The sequence below is a fragment of the Vombatus ursinus genome, unplaced genomic scaffold (assembly GCF_900497805.2).
Source record: "Vombatus ursinus unplaced genomic scaffold, bare-nosed wombat genome assembly UNPS02014791.1, whole genome shotgun sequence".
NCBI classification, from domain to species: Eukaryota; Metazoa; Chordata; class Mammalia; order Diprotodontia; family Vombatidae; genus Vombatus; species Vombatus ursinus.
In genome coordinates this window covers 72,691,198-72,706,484 of record NW_020954569.1, presented here as the reverse complement: position 1 = coordinate 72,706,484, position 15,287 = coordinate 72,691,198, and the positions used below count along the sequence as shown (strand labels likewise).

Genomic DNA, 15,287 nt, shown 5'->3' with positions numbered 1-15,287 from the left:
AAATAGAGATCTCCCAGAGGAGGACATTTTCTCTGCCAGATGGTATTTTCTTTGTAACTTACACTCTTATATGGTTGCCTACAGCCCTAGATGATAAGTAAGTGACCCAGGGTCACATAACCAATGTATGTCAGATTCATCACTTGAGGCCTGCTCTCTGCCTACTGCTGAACTGAGAGAAGAGCTCCTCAGGGGCAAAGTCATGGCTAAAGCACCCATTGGTCTGGCCCTGTGCCCAAACACTCAGGGGCCTTTAGATCCAGCTTACATTGAGCAGCTCATTTGCAAGGGCCAAGAAGCCAAGGAGTTTGCCTATTGTCCCTACAATAACTTCTAAGTGAGGGCAGGTTTCCTGACTCTGGATAAGAATATTTTTTTCAGGATGCAGCATAGAAAATGCTTCCTACCCAGTAGGCACCTGTGTAGAACACACTGCCATTCAGAAGGCCATCTCAGAAGGACAAAAGAATTCTGGGCCATTGCTATTACCAGTAATTTGGAGAATGACTTTATCGCACCATGTGGAGCCTGTAGACAAGTGATGAGAGAGCTTGGGAAACATTGGTATGTCTACATGACAAAAGCAGATGGTATGAAGTCAGGATGGTTCATGAACTACTGCCTGGATCTTTTGGACCAGATGACCTGCAGAAGAACTAGTGAACCCTGACAATGGAACTGTCCAACTGAGAGTCTTTTCAACCACCTGGGAGAAGATTCGCTCTCAGTATTGTCCAGTAGCATCATCCCCAGAGCAATATTGATATGAATCAATGCCAGTGCTAAGTCCTAAGCGCTGGTTGCTTCTGCATCTCCTGTTCAGTCTAGGGATTTTGCCATTTGTATTTGAAGTGCCTTGAACATTCTATATGGTGATAGTAGAAAGAACACCAGCCTAGGAGTCGAGAGACGTGTGTTGTATTCCTGGTTCTGCCTCTAACTTCTTATAAGACCTTACAGTAGTCATTTAGCCTCTCCAGGCCTCAGTTTCCTTTTCTGTCAAATCAGAATGTTGGCCTAAATCAGGGGTTCTTAATCTTGTTTATGTCCTGGACCCCTTGGGCAGTCTGGTGAAGTTTATGGACCCTTTCTCAAAAGAATGCACAAAATAATATATAGGATTACAAAGGAAACCAATTACATTAAAATATTAATAGTAAAATATTAAAAAAAAACCAACAAAAACAAGTTCACAGAACCCAGGTTAAGAATCTTAGGCCTAGGTAGTCTCTGAATTTTTTTTCCAACTCAAACATTCTATGTGGTAAGGTCTATCCTCTGTGTTAGGGCTCAGATCTTATATTCTATGTTCTCCAGTTTCTAATGTTCTCAGGCCCTCCCTGGAAACTGTAGCCTTCATTGAAACCAGATGCCAGTCAGGAATCCTGCTGACAGCCAATATCTTTCTCTCTCACTCAACCTTCCATTGTTGTTGGGATCATGAAATAATGTAAAAGAATTATCCAGTCACTATATTAATTCTGCTCAGCTGGAACCAAAATAATCATCCTTTGGTGGCCAACCTTCTGATGACTTTAGTTGGAACTATGGGGGCCAAAGTCACTGTGTATTCATGACTTTAGTCCAGCTTCCTCTCTGGATGCTGAACCTCATATTTGATGAGGACCATGACACTCACAATAAAGCCAAAACCAGAAGGTGTGGCTCCTCCCCAATTGTCACTCAAACAACCCAAAATGTCATACAGCAACCGAGAAAGGACACACAGCTCTGACGTTTAAATGACAAATGCCATATGTTATAATTTTCATCGTCTTACACTGGTCCCATATAAGTCTAAGCTTGGGAGGAAGATGGTCCTCCATGGTCCTAGTAACAGTGCTACTGTGCTGACCTATCACTGCCTCAATTTATCTTCTGGTTATCTTGACCCATCCTCTGCTGATTCTGCATTGTGGGTTTTTTTTTTTTTAACGTTCATCTTCTTCCTGTAGTATCTGGCTAATTTCATGTACCAGACCAAGGACTTCCTAACTTTTCTCTGTCATTTATTTTTGTGAATCCTTGATATAATACACTTGGAGTGTTGTATTCTTAAAGTTAATGAAGTTACTGTAAATACCATAGAGGGGCCTCCACCAGCATCTGCTCATGCCAGCCCATACCAAGTTTAACCATTTGGTCACCATAATATCCCCCCTCTCTTAACAAATCCAATAGAATAAGGATAATCAGCAAGTAAGACAAGTCACCAAGCATTTATTAAGGGTCTACTATGTGCCAGGCTCTGTGCTAAAGGCTAGAGATACAAAGAAAGGCAAAAACCATTCCTTGCCCTCAAGGAGCTCCCAGTCTAATGGAGAAGACAACATAGAACTATGTACAAACAAGATAAGATGGAATAAATTCCTGGTAGTCTCAGAGGGAAGGCATCAAGATCATGGAGGACTAGGGTAGGGAACTGTGATTTCATTGCTACAGTGAACACTCAGATAAGGAAATTCCTTCTACCAAAGCAGGCCAACCCCTTCACTGGAACTTTATAGTGTCAAAGAGTAGTTTGGGGCATTGATGGGGCTGGCTTCAAAGGCTTGATCCCGATCAACTATGCAGCTTTGCCTCAACAAATGTTAAGAGAGTAAATGATTACTGTACACAAGAAACATAGTACATGGTCTTGAGTCCCAAATTAGTCACCAATTATCAGCCTGTATCATCTCCCAATGTATTATTTTACCTGTCATTTCCTCTCCTGTGGGTGTCATGAGGCCCCACTTGATATACTTTATTTTTTTTTGTTTGTTTTTGAGAGGCAATTAGAGTTGAGTGGCTCACCGAGGGTCACATAGCTGGTAAGTGCCTGAGGCTGGATTTCAACTTGGGTCCTCCTGATTCTAGTGCTGGTGCTCTATCCACTGCTCCATCTAACTGCCCTCCCCAACTTCATATACCTTAGAGGAAGGGATGGGAGGGAGGGAGTAACATTTGGAATTCAATATTTTGTAAAAATGAATGTTAAAAATTATCCTTACACATAATTGGGAAAATAAAATACTATTTTAAAATAAACAAAAAAATTCAGCACTTGAACTCAAATCTTCTTGGCTATAACACAGTAAAAAATTCTCTGTGGTAAAGTTAGATCTACATTAGGAAAACAATAAATATAGTGAATTATGTTATTAACAAATACAAATTTTAAATTCATATAATTCTATGAAGAGATCAAGAAAAGAAAGAGCATTCATTTCCAAGTCTGCTTGGCAGTAACAGCAAGAACTGCTGCTTCTTTTGTGCTGCCACCAAGGGAATTGGGCTAATATTTCTGTAGACTGTAGGTAGATACCCTAACCTCCTCCTCCACATTTGCCCTTGCCTCCATTCCACCTCCAAACTACCACCATAAAGTCCAGGTCTACTTTGCCCTCATTTTTCACCATCTAGTCATCCAGACCAGTCTTTTTCCATCAAGTCATCCAGCTACTTGACTCAGAATAAAAGCTTCTCTCTACTCCAAGGTAGTAAAAATCAAATCAATATCTAGACTATGGCCTGAGATCAGACCTGTCCTTGCTGAAAGGGGGTGTATATATCAACCATCCCCCAATCTACCATAACCACCTACCCTTTCACCATCCAGTAAGCTGAACCAACATTGGACTAGTCCTGGACCTAGCCTCAGGGAAGAGAAAGTCAAATCATCTTCTAAGTAAGTGCCTGAGGCATAATTAGCATGGTGAATTAATGGGAAGGACATGACAATCTACTGCCATAGGGCTAGCAAACTCTCTTTTCCAGTGGTTGAGAATTGAAGACTACCTAGGCAAAAATTCCCTTCTCCTACTTCTATTTCCTACTCTCTCATCCAAATTCTTCCTGGCCCTCTCTCACCGAATCCTTCTAATCTTCAGCCACTCTTTATCCATTAGCTCTTTCCCTGATGCCTATAAATATGCTCAGAATTTACCCAATCTAAAACAACAACAACAAAAACAACTTTTTACTTGACCATTCTATCCTTTCAAGTTATCCTCCTATAATCTCACTTCTTTTTCATATAAACTGTCTAGACTTGTTGCCCCACTTCCTCTAGTCCCACTCACTCCTAATTTCTATCTTCTTATTTCACCATTTGAGTGAAACTACTCTCACCTAGATTACCAACAATTTCTTAATTGTTAAACCTAGTGACTTTTTTTTTTGTACTCATCATTTTTGATATCTTGGTTGTGTTTGACACTGTTGACCAACACATTCTTGATGCTGTTTCCTTCATGAGTTTTCATAGCACTCTTCTCTCCTTGTTCACTTTTTAACAAATCTTTCTGACTACTCTTTCTCTGTCTTTGATGCTGGATTGTCATCAGTTATGCTTCTTGTATGTGTATATATTCCAAGGTTGTTTCATAGATCCTCCTTATTTCTCTCTAAATCTTCTTTCAGGAATCTCATCAGCTTCCATGGATTCTAGTTGTGATTTCTTTTGAGAAGCTGCCCAAATCTACATTCAGTCCTTCTTCTTCTGGGCCATAAATGTCCCCAGATACAACTTGCACTCAACATGTCCAAAAAACAGACACCATCACCTTTCTTCCTAAATAACCTCTCTTTCTGACTCCCCGATTTCTTTTCTTTCTTTTTTTTTTCTTTTTTTTTGGTGAGGCAATCTGGGTTAAATGATTTGCTCAGGGTCACACAGCTAGTAAGTGTCAAGTGTCTAAGGCCAGATTTGAACTCAGGTCCTCCTGACTCCAAGGCCAGAGCTCTATCCACTGAGCCACCTAGCTGCCCCTGACTCTCCAATTTCTAATGAGCATCTGTGTGAAATTAGGATCCTTTTGCTTTCCCAGATTTATAATTTGAGTCATTTTTGAATCTTTATTCTACCTTCCCATCTACATGAAATTGGCTTACAACTTTTATTCATTCTAAATACACAATAGCTCTTTCATCTATCCTCTTCTTTCTATTCTCACTCTTCTCACCTTTCCACTGGGCTACTGCAATAATGTCCCAATTGTGCTCTTTCTTCATGTCTCTCCCTTCTCTGAACCATTCTCCAAACACCTTCCAAACTGATATTTCTAAAGCACAGTTTTGGTCATGCCTTTTCATTGCTCAAGAAACTATATTGGTTTCCTATTGGTTTTGGATAAAATTCAAATTCCTACTTGTTGGCATTTGAAGCCCTTTACAATATGACACCAAGCTGGTTTTCTAGACTAATTTCACTTTATTTCTTTTCCTATGCTATATGTCCTAGCTGACATGGTCTGCTTACTCTTCAATATGTAAGCTTCCATTTTCTGACTCTGTGGCTATGAACAGGTATATTCACACCTAAAATTTTCTTCCTCCCCTTTCTCTCCATTTCTTAGAATCCTTAGCTCCATTTAGAGTATAGCTCAAGCACCACCTTTTACAGACTCTTTTTAAAATTCCCCGTCCCCTTACTTCACATTTATTTGTGTGTACTTTGTATAAATATTTTAGATGATATTCTGGGTATATATTGTTGCATCTTAGTAGAATGTAAGGTCCCTGAAGGAAGAAACTATTTTCAATTTTTGTCTTTGTCTTGCCAGTACCTTGCAGTGTCTGGAACATAATAGGCATTTTATACATGTGATTGAATTGAACTGTTGAATTTGATTACATTAGAGCACTTATTTATGTCTTTAAAAAGCACATAACTATAGGAATGGAAGTATACTTCCTAAATGTGATTTAAAAAAAAGTCATGATATCTAAGACTTTTAGTTTATATTATTGCTATATTATAAACATGTGTGTTTATATTATAAATTGGTACGTAAGCATAACATATGACAAATACATACATGCATACACACACACACACACACACACACACACACATATATATATATATATATATCTTTATACAGAAATACACATATTCATGGGAGTTTTCTTAATAAGAATAGTGGTAAGGAGACGATGAGCACTGTCTCTACTACTAATCAGCATGCTATCCAAAGCAATAACAGAAGAAAAAGGAAGTAAGGGAATAAACATAGGCAAAGACACAACCTTATCTCTATTTATAGAGAATTGGATGGCTTAATTAGAGAACTCTGAGAAATTATAAAAATAGTGGATCAAGACAATAATTCAGTAACAGCAAGATATAAAATGAATCCACAGAATAATCATCATTTCTGCACATTGCTAACAAAAAGTAGGAGGAAGAGACAAGAAAGGGAATTTTCCTTGAAATAAAACAAAATGAATAAAACTATTATTTTGAGTCAGTTGGTCAATAAGAACTTCATAAGTGTCTATTATGTGCCAGGCACTATGCTAAGTGCTATTTATGGGAATGAATCTATCTGTACACACACAACTACACAACACTTTTTCACACAGGAAAGTAAGATCTGAGTTATTGGAGAAGGATTCAATCTTCACGACTGGGACACCAACTTAATAAAAAATAATAATAATGCTCGAACTATACTATAAATTTAGTGCTATAATAATCAAACTATGAGGAATACTTTTTTAGAATTAGGCAAAAAAAACTCTTGACCTTCATTTGGAGGAATAACAAGTCAGGACTATTAAAGAGCATAATACCATAATCTAAGATGGGTGTGACAGTATTACTAGATGTCAGACTATATTACAAAGTGGTAACTGCCAAAAAATATCTGCTCATGGATAAAAAATTTTTAAAGTCAATCAACAGAATATGCTAGATCAGGGGTGAAGCCTGTGGCCTCGAGGCCACATGTGGCCCTCTAGGTCCTCAAGTGCAGCCCTTTGACTGAATCCAAATTTCATAGAAGTCCACACTTGAGGACCTAGAAGGCCACATGTAGCCTCGAGGCTGCATCTTCCCCACCCCTGTGCTAGATAATCAAGACAAAACAAATGTACATGCCAATCTAATGTTCAATAAACTAGAAAATGAATGGACAGCTTATTCTTTAGGAACCTTAAAGCAAACTAGAAAGTAATCTGGTGAAAAATAGATTTTACTGGCACCTTTATATCCTATATAGCAATTAACTGCAGATAGTTCAGCAGACTAAAAATAAAATCACACCATTAACAAATTTGATGAGAATAAAAGTTTATTTTTTTCACAATTATGGAGAAAGGAAGAATTCATACCTAATCATCTTATGGAAGACACAATAAAAAACAAAACAGGTAATCTTGATTTTATTTAAAAAAAAGCTTTTGCATAAGTAATCGATACAGCTAAATGCAAAAGGAAATATGTGGAATGGGAAGAATCTTCACATAAACTGTCTATAAATGTCTGAGGCCCAAAGTCCACAGGAAAGTGATATGCATCCATAGAATTCATAACTATTGCTCTAATAGACAAATGGCCAAAGAGGATAGACAGTTTTCAAAGTCATAAATATTAACTGCCATCTGATAAACTGTTCAAAATTACTAAAAATCAGATAAATGCAAATGAAAATACACCCAAGGTGTTACTTCACCTAATCAAGCAAAGATGGGAAAATTGTGAGAAGACATAACTCATTATTGGTGAGTTATGAACAGGTTCAAAAATTTTGGAGGATAATTTATAAATACACAATGTATAATTTTATTCTCACTCTTTCCCTACAGATCCAATACTGCACTTTAGCTCTACCTCAAAAAGGTTATTGATAACAAGAAAAGTCCTATGTGGATGAAAATATTCATGGTATCATTATTCATGATAACAAAAACGCTGAAAAAAGTATTTGCACAACTATTGAATAGGTGAACTGCCTATATTTTATAAATGTTACAGAATATTATTGTACTGTAAAGAATGTAAAATATGAAGAATTCAGAGAAAGATTTGGGTGAAGTGATTCAGGCTGAAGGAAGCAAAGCCAAAATGATCAGACCAAGGCAAATAAAGATAATATTAACACAATATTAGATAAGTGAAATAAAATACACTATTTATACTGTGTCATCAAAGCTAAAGTACACATCCCTTCTTTCTATCTGGAGTTAGTGAACTCCAAAAATGCAAAATGATGTGTAATATCAGCTGCAATCTCCCTATTGGGGGATTTTGTTTAACCATCTTCAAAGAAACTGTTGGTTAAGGGAGGGTGTTGCTTTTGTCTTCCTTGGAAAGTGTGTCTTATGTCAAAACAAAATATATCCAACCATGACAAATAAATAATTGTGATGATTTTTATCATCATGAGAAAGATCCCAGAAGCTTTTTTCTTTTAACCACAACTGGCCCAATATTTTGGGGGATCTATTGGCTTTAAAACTCTTTCTCTCTGTGGCTGTATTTCCTCCTCATGGTCTCTGTCCAGGTGCCAGTTCCCACTTTACCTTTGGGATTTCCATGTAGAACAAAGTAGGCAGTGATGTCCCCTAGGACTTTCATGGGAAGGGGGAAGGGAATGGAGGTGACAGTAGTCAAACTCCTGGCATCCAGAGAACCCTTTCCTCCCAGCATCATCTTCTAGAAGGAGGAAGAAGGAAGATGCTCACCTTTTTTTGCTCCCTTAATGCTAGTACCCTGCAAGCAGTAAAGAAATATTTCTTAAATTAAGTTGAAAGAGTTTTTATTTTGTTTTGTTGTTTACTTTGCATACAATCTAATGCAATCTTTATATGGCTCTCAGAGATCACAGTGAGGATTAACTGTACTTGAAGGACTACTAAAGTGGATGCTGCTAGACTTTTCAGATTTTACTGAATACAATTGGTATTTGCAAGGCATTGCGGAACAAATGTTCTATTGTGGCCTATCTGTTCCTCTGGGTATTTAAGTCAATATGCATGTTGCTTTGGAAATGTAAATAAAGTTTTATTTGTAAATTGGTGAATGTCTATTAATCTTTATGAACTTGAAAGACAAAATGTTGTAATCAGGACCATCTCTAAAAATATTAGATGGGTAAAATTGTACAGTGTGAGAGCCCTCTTAATTCCCCTTTAGAATGTTTATTTAGGTGAAAGCTGATTAAAATTAAATTAAAAGATGGTTCTGATAAACAAAACCTGGAACATGAATATCAGAAAGAAAAGTCAGTAGACAGAAGCCGACAGGATAAAATAGGCAGAGACTGAAGCTGGTTATCCAATGAGGAGGTTATTTCAATAGCGTATGAGAGAAGTGTAGAGGCCTTGAAAAAGGGGGTGGTTAAATTAGAGGACAGAAGGCAAAGGATGAAAAAAAATATTATGGATATAGAACCTACAGAACCTAATAACTGGTTGGATATGAAGAAAGAAAAAAATTAAGGATGATTCTGATTGGAGATAGAAGAAGGAAAAATAAAAGATGGTTCTGAGATTATCAAACGTGGTGTCTAGGAGGATAGTTTAGAGAGATTTCCCTTAAAAAAAAAACAAGGAAGTTTGGAAGATGAGTACACAAATAACGAATTTAATTTTGGTCATGCTAAGTTTGTGATACCTAAGTTTGGGATATCCAGGAGGAGATTTCTAACAACCAGTTGATGATGTATGATAGGAAAGAGATTTGGGCTGGAGTCATGGATCTGAGAGCCACCTCTTTTAGAGATTTATTTGAACCCATGGGAGTCAATGAGACAATCTAGAGAGTATACATATAGAAAAGAATACAGAATGAAGACACAACCCTGGGATTCAGTCACACTATTGAGCCAGGAGATGGATAATAATGTAGAAAAGTAATCTGAGAAGGAGCATTATCACATGCAAGAGAATTAAGACAGAGCCATGTTACAGAAGCCAAGGGATGGAAAAAAATTCACAAGAACAATTACATCAAAAGTTACAGAGAAGGTAAGGAATGTTAAGGTTGAGAAAAGGCCACTAAAGTTAGCAGTCAAGTCATCATTGGCAATCCTACAGAGCAAAGTTTCACTCAAGTAGAATGGGCAAAGGCCAGAGTACAAGGGGTTGAGAAGTTAATGAATGGTAAAGAAGTAGATATTTCGAACATGGATGATTCTACCTGGGAGGAGGACGGTGAAGGGCATGTGAGATATAGGGTAATATTTTAAGAAGATGGTAGGCTCAAGTGAAGTTATTTTGAAGGACCTTAGTATATTTGTAGACAATGGGGAAAGAGACAGTAGTTAAGGAACGATTGAAGATGACAAAAAGCAAGAGAATGACTGATAGGCAATGTTTCAACCTTATTTTCCTTTTCAGGAAAATAAGGGAGTTGAACTAGGAACTAAGGCCCCTTACAGCTCCAATATGCTATAAATATATGATTCATAATATACTAGGGACACTACTGATCATAGTACTATCATGAAAACTGCTGGCCGACTAGTCTGTCCATCATGAGTTAAGTATAGAGGATGATGAAATGTTCTTTTTTCCACTGAGGATGTCAAGAAAAACAAACTGACCGCAAGAACATTGCATCTCCTATTACTTTCTCAAACAACATTCAGCCTGAGTGGGATACAATCAGAAGTTCCTGGCTCTCTCATGCAAAGACTGCTTAGATCACAAAAGGGCAAATGCTCATTTTCATGCTTGTGGATCCAACACTATTTCCCCACAACTACCCAATATGTACACACTGGCACTACTTTAAGCACAGTAGAAGCAAGCCTCATCAGTAGGGCTCAGTTTTTACAGGCATATCTATGTGACTTTAAATTATTTTTCATTCTTTATTTTCATTTGACAACCATTTGTTTTCTCCCCCTCCTACCCTTCCCCTTTTAAAAGAAAAAAAAACTCTTATAATAAATTCACATAGTCAAGCAAAACAAATTCCTATATTGTCCATGTTAAAAATATTATTCTCCTCAAAACTATCTTGAGAGGTTGCTTGTATTACTATTTTACAGATGAGGAAACAGAGACAGACATTTTAAGTGATTCACTCAGAGTAACACACATATTTAATATCAGAGGCAGGATTTGTACTCAGGTCTTCCAGTTCCAATACCTGAGCTTCTGCCAATGCATCATCCTACATATCACATGCTTGCCTTCTTGCCCATAATATGACATTTGAAGAAGATTTAGAGCAAATTGCTGATCCTCTCTGATAGACACTCACCTTTAGGACCATCTGCTCTCTGGTACTACTCTTGTTAATTCTCTTGAACTCTGGACTCTGACCCCTTAGTCCTAGAGACCAGATTCACCCTTCTTGCCTTAGCTGACTCTCTGAGATTCAAATTCTTGCCTGCTAGGACCTATTGCTATATTTGCCAGATTCTTCCCACTGTCCCCTCCTCTGGCAAAAAGTGCTGAACTTACCATCACTGGAATTGAGTCTGAATCTCAGTTCTACCACTATCTATTTGTGGTTGGGCAAGTTACTTAAATTTCCTAGGCCTCAGTGTCCTCATCTGGAAAATTAAGGGGTTAGAAACAATGACCTATAAGGACCCTTTTAACTCTAGAACTATGGTCCTATGATCTCTTGCCTAATATTACTGTAGTATGTCCCAGCTTCTTTTCTTGCTAGAGTCCCAGGATGACTCCTCTGAAATAGCCTGAATCTGCTATGCCAACCTGGGCATGATGCTTATGTTATATGGAAAAGATATTTTGACTATATATGAGCAAGAATTTATTGACTTTTAGGGTTTATGAGGTACTGAAAGCAAAGGGCCAGAGAAGTAGTGCCATCATTTTTCTTTGAAACCTTTTAGATTAGAATAGAATAGACTAGAACAGAATGGATTAGAATGGATGGTATAACTGTAATCCTCCTAAATAGTCTATGACAAGATGTGGGAGATGATGCCAATATGGCCATTTCGGTTATGAGAAGTATGTGTGGATCTAGAAAATCAGTTTCCCCTTTCTTATTCATTTCTTCATAAATCATCATTTCCAGTAGGGGACCCAGAATAAGTGAAAGAGAGAGGAAGATGAAAAATTGATGATACCTTGTGGGAAGGAGAAATCCAATTCAGAGTCAAGTGGAAGGATGGGAGAAAATCATTTGTCCATTCAGCCATCTCTTTGCAAAAGTTATTAATTTTAAAAATATGCCAAAGATGGATTGTCAGTTGGTACAAGTTCTCACAGAGCTAAAACTCAGGCAGTCACACAGTTGACAGTCATCCGTGGCTTTGTATTTAGTAGCTCTTACTGCATGAAGAAAGCTAGTGCCCAGCAGAATTCATGCTGCCCGAGCCAATGAGGGCTCCCTCTGAATCACAGGTTTTAATGTATTTTTCACTGAGGAAACTAATAGACTGGTAATACCTCTAGCCAAAGCATTTTTACAACTGGAGGGACATGGATGTTTGTTTCCTGAATTAAGCAGATCTAAAAGAGAACTTGTTTTTAATGCTCTTCTTGCCATGTCCTCTCTAATGCATTTGTTAATTACAAACAGGCAACCCTTCCAAGAAACAGTTGATTTTAGGAACATACAGGCTGCCCACCTGGTTCTTGCAATTCTTTATAAAGCCAAATATAGAACCCTTCAATACTAAGCAGTGTGGAAGAGCAGAAGGAGCACTGTGTTTGGAGTCAGGAGACCTGTGTTTGAATTCCACTATTCTGCTGCTTGCCTTAGGCAACTTACTCTAATTTTTTTCTGGTTTTCCATTTCTTTACTTATGGGGGTTAGACTATGATGATCACAAAGATCTCTTCTAGCTCTAAAACAAATGAGAAGAAAATTCTGTTTTCCAATCTCCCCCACCCTCAACAAGTAGCATTTAGTCAGTCAATAAATATTAATTAATTGCTTACTATGTACCAGGGTTAAGTGCTGGGAATACAAAGAAAATTAAAAAAAAAAAAAAAACCACCTCTGACTTCAAGGAGCCCACATTCTAAAGAAAGAAACATATAAATTTGCTATGTATGTGTGGAGTGTGCAAATTGCCTCTATAGGTTTATCTATATTTATATCAACATATAGATATATAGATATGTATGCATATATGTATATGTATACATATAGATATCGTATATGCATACATACACACATATTATATATATACATATATTATGTGTGTCTGTGTGTATTGTATGTAGCTCACAGAGAGGCTTTGATAACTATCTTAGGAATCCTTCATACACCTCCCCAAAGGATATTATGATTCCTGCAAGTCCCTTTCCTGGTCACTATCCCTTAAAGAAGAAGGGAATACTCCAGCATTATATCTAAAAATTTGTCCCCTTCCCATAAAACGCTAGTCACATAAAAGACTGTTACAAATAGTGAACCGTGTGTAAATCCATTTATCCAAGTAGATAGAAAACAGACATCAGAAAAGTAACACAGATTAGACTATATCAGAAAATACACTGAATGAATAAAGTTTCCCACTGGGAACAAGATAGCTCAGCTCAATCAAGAGAGAAAAGCTTCAATATCACCCAAGGATGTGCCGGTCGCGCCGTGCACTCTCCTTCTATAAGGAGCAGGCTGCCAGAGTCATACTTACCAGTCTTCGGTGCCCACCCGGATAAACACAGAGACAAGCCGATCAGGAGGTGCAGACACTCGAGCTTTATTCAGAGGCCATCACAGCAAGGCCAAGCAGGAAAGCAAGAGCAAGAGAGCAGGAGCAAGAGAGAGCAAGCTCCGATCTCTACTGTTCCTTAAGTACCTACTTAGCCTCTCCTCCTCAGCCCGCCTACTAGTCATTGATTGTAGGATCAGATACCAGAAGGGGATGTCTGGGTTTAGTGCACCAAGGGAGAGGAAGTGACGCAGGAGGCTAGGACCGGATACAGGAAGGAGACATCTGGGGTTAGTGCATAGACAAAGGGAGAGTATGTGACACAGGAAGTAAGGCCCAGATACCGGGAGGAGGCGTCTGGGGTCAGTGCTACACAAAGGGAAAGTACGTGACCCAGGAAGTCAGGAAGGAGATGTCTGGGGTTGACGTTGCACCTAGGGAGAAGACTAGACAAAGGCAACTCGTTCTCTGCCATCCCACTCCCACGTGGCACAGCCCCCTGCCTCAGGAGCACGTGCTCTGGCTACTTCCTTGTATCCTGTTCCTTCCCCAGCTTATCACAGCTCCACATAGCACTGCCCACTGCCTCGGGAGCGTGAGCTCCGGTTACTTCTCTGTATCCAGTTCCCATCCCAGTTCACCACAACTCCACCTAGCACAGCCCCTGCCTCGGGAGCGTGAGCTCCAGTTACTTCCTAATATCTTGTTCCTTCCCCATCTTGCCACAACTTCTACATGGTAGTAGCCAACATCAGACAATCCCTCACACAAGGATAAATCCCTCAAAGTCTGTAGGGAGGCAAGATGGGAATCAGAGACATTTGGGGGCTGGATTTCCCCTACTTATCTGCTGCTTTCCAAAACATTTTCTCTCTCTCCCCTCAAAGAGTATGGAACCACCTGTTCCCTTTAAACTCAAGAAGGAAGAATGTCTCTCCTTTCCCAAGTTCTTGTTCCAATAAAGCAGGCACATGGTATCAACTCATCATTTCTCCACCAATGAGGAGTGTCTTAAGCAAATGTCCCAGGCTTAAACCCAACACATACCATTCTCATTCAGTTACCTTGATCTCCTGGCCTGGAAATCCATTCCTTCCTGTGTCTATCCATTCAAATTCTTCAACAACTTAATTGAGTTCTACCTCTTCCATAAAGCCTTCACTGATTACTCCAGCACTTATATTATTCTCTTCTCCTCTGAAGTCATTTAGTGTATGGAGTGTCTTCCACTTAATTCCAACTTAATTATGCCCACTTTCTTGTGGTCTTTCAACAAGCCATGTGTCCTTTCCATGGTATAGCCAGGCAAATGACATTCCAGCACTAGGAAAATTTCACTGCTATCCACAAGAGCCTAGCATTTAATATTAACAATAATAACAACATTCCAATATTTTAATTATGAAAAGCAGTCATTTTATTGACTGAGGCAATTGACTAATTGCGCTCATTAAATATAAAAGAATAATAGGATAATGACTCTTGGTAAAATAATTTTTATTTCAATTCCATTAAAAAGATGAGAAGAACCAGATAATGGTAAAAAAAAAAAAACAAAAACAAAAAACAACCTGACATTTCTATAGTACTCTAAAGATTGAAAAAACAAACAAACAAAAAACCTTTATAAGCATGACCTCAACTACAAATGGTTTCTATGAGTAAAGGTAGAGGAGTGGATAGACTGTCCTTCACAGACTAGCAAGAATGGCTAACTGAAGTATTGGGCTGTGGTGGTATATAGGACTACTTAGATCTGCACCCCTAAAAGTCTCTTCCAAATTGATTGATTAAAAAACCCAACAACATTATTTGATGTTTTGTGTTTTCACTTTATTAAACAAGATAATGTAAAAGAAATCAAATTGTTCCATTATTGTTTTATGTGTTGTAAATGCTAGGCTCTTTGTTTCACATTATTTTTAAAGTTTC

The 15,287-nt window shown here is 38.2% G+C and overlaps 1 pseudogene; it reads left to right on the top strand.

Moving 5' to 3' along the window:
• Window positions 1-202: 202 nt before the first annotated feature.
• LOC114047844 lies at window positions 203-660 on the top strand (annotated as a pseudogene).
• Window positions 661-15,287: the final 14,627 nt, after the last annotated feature.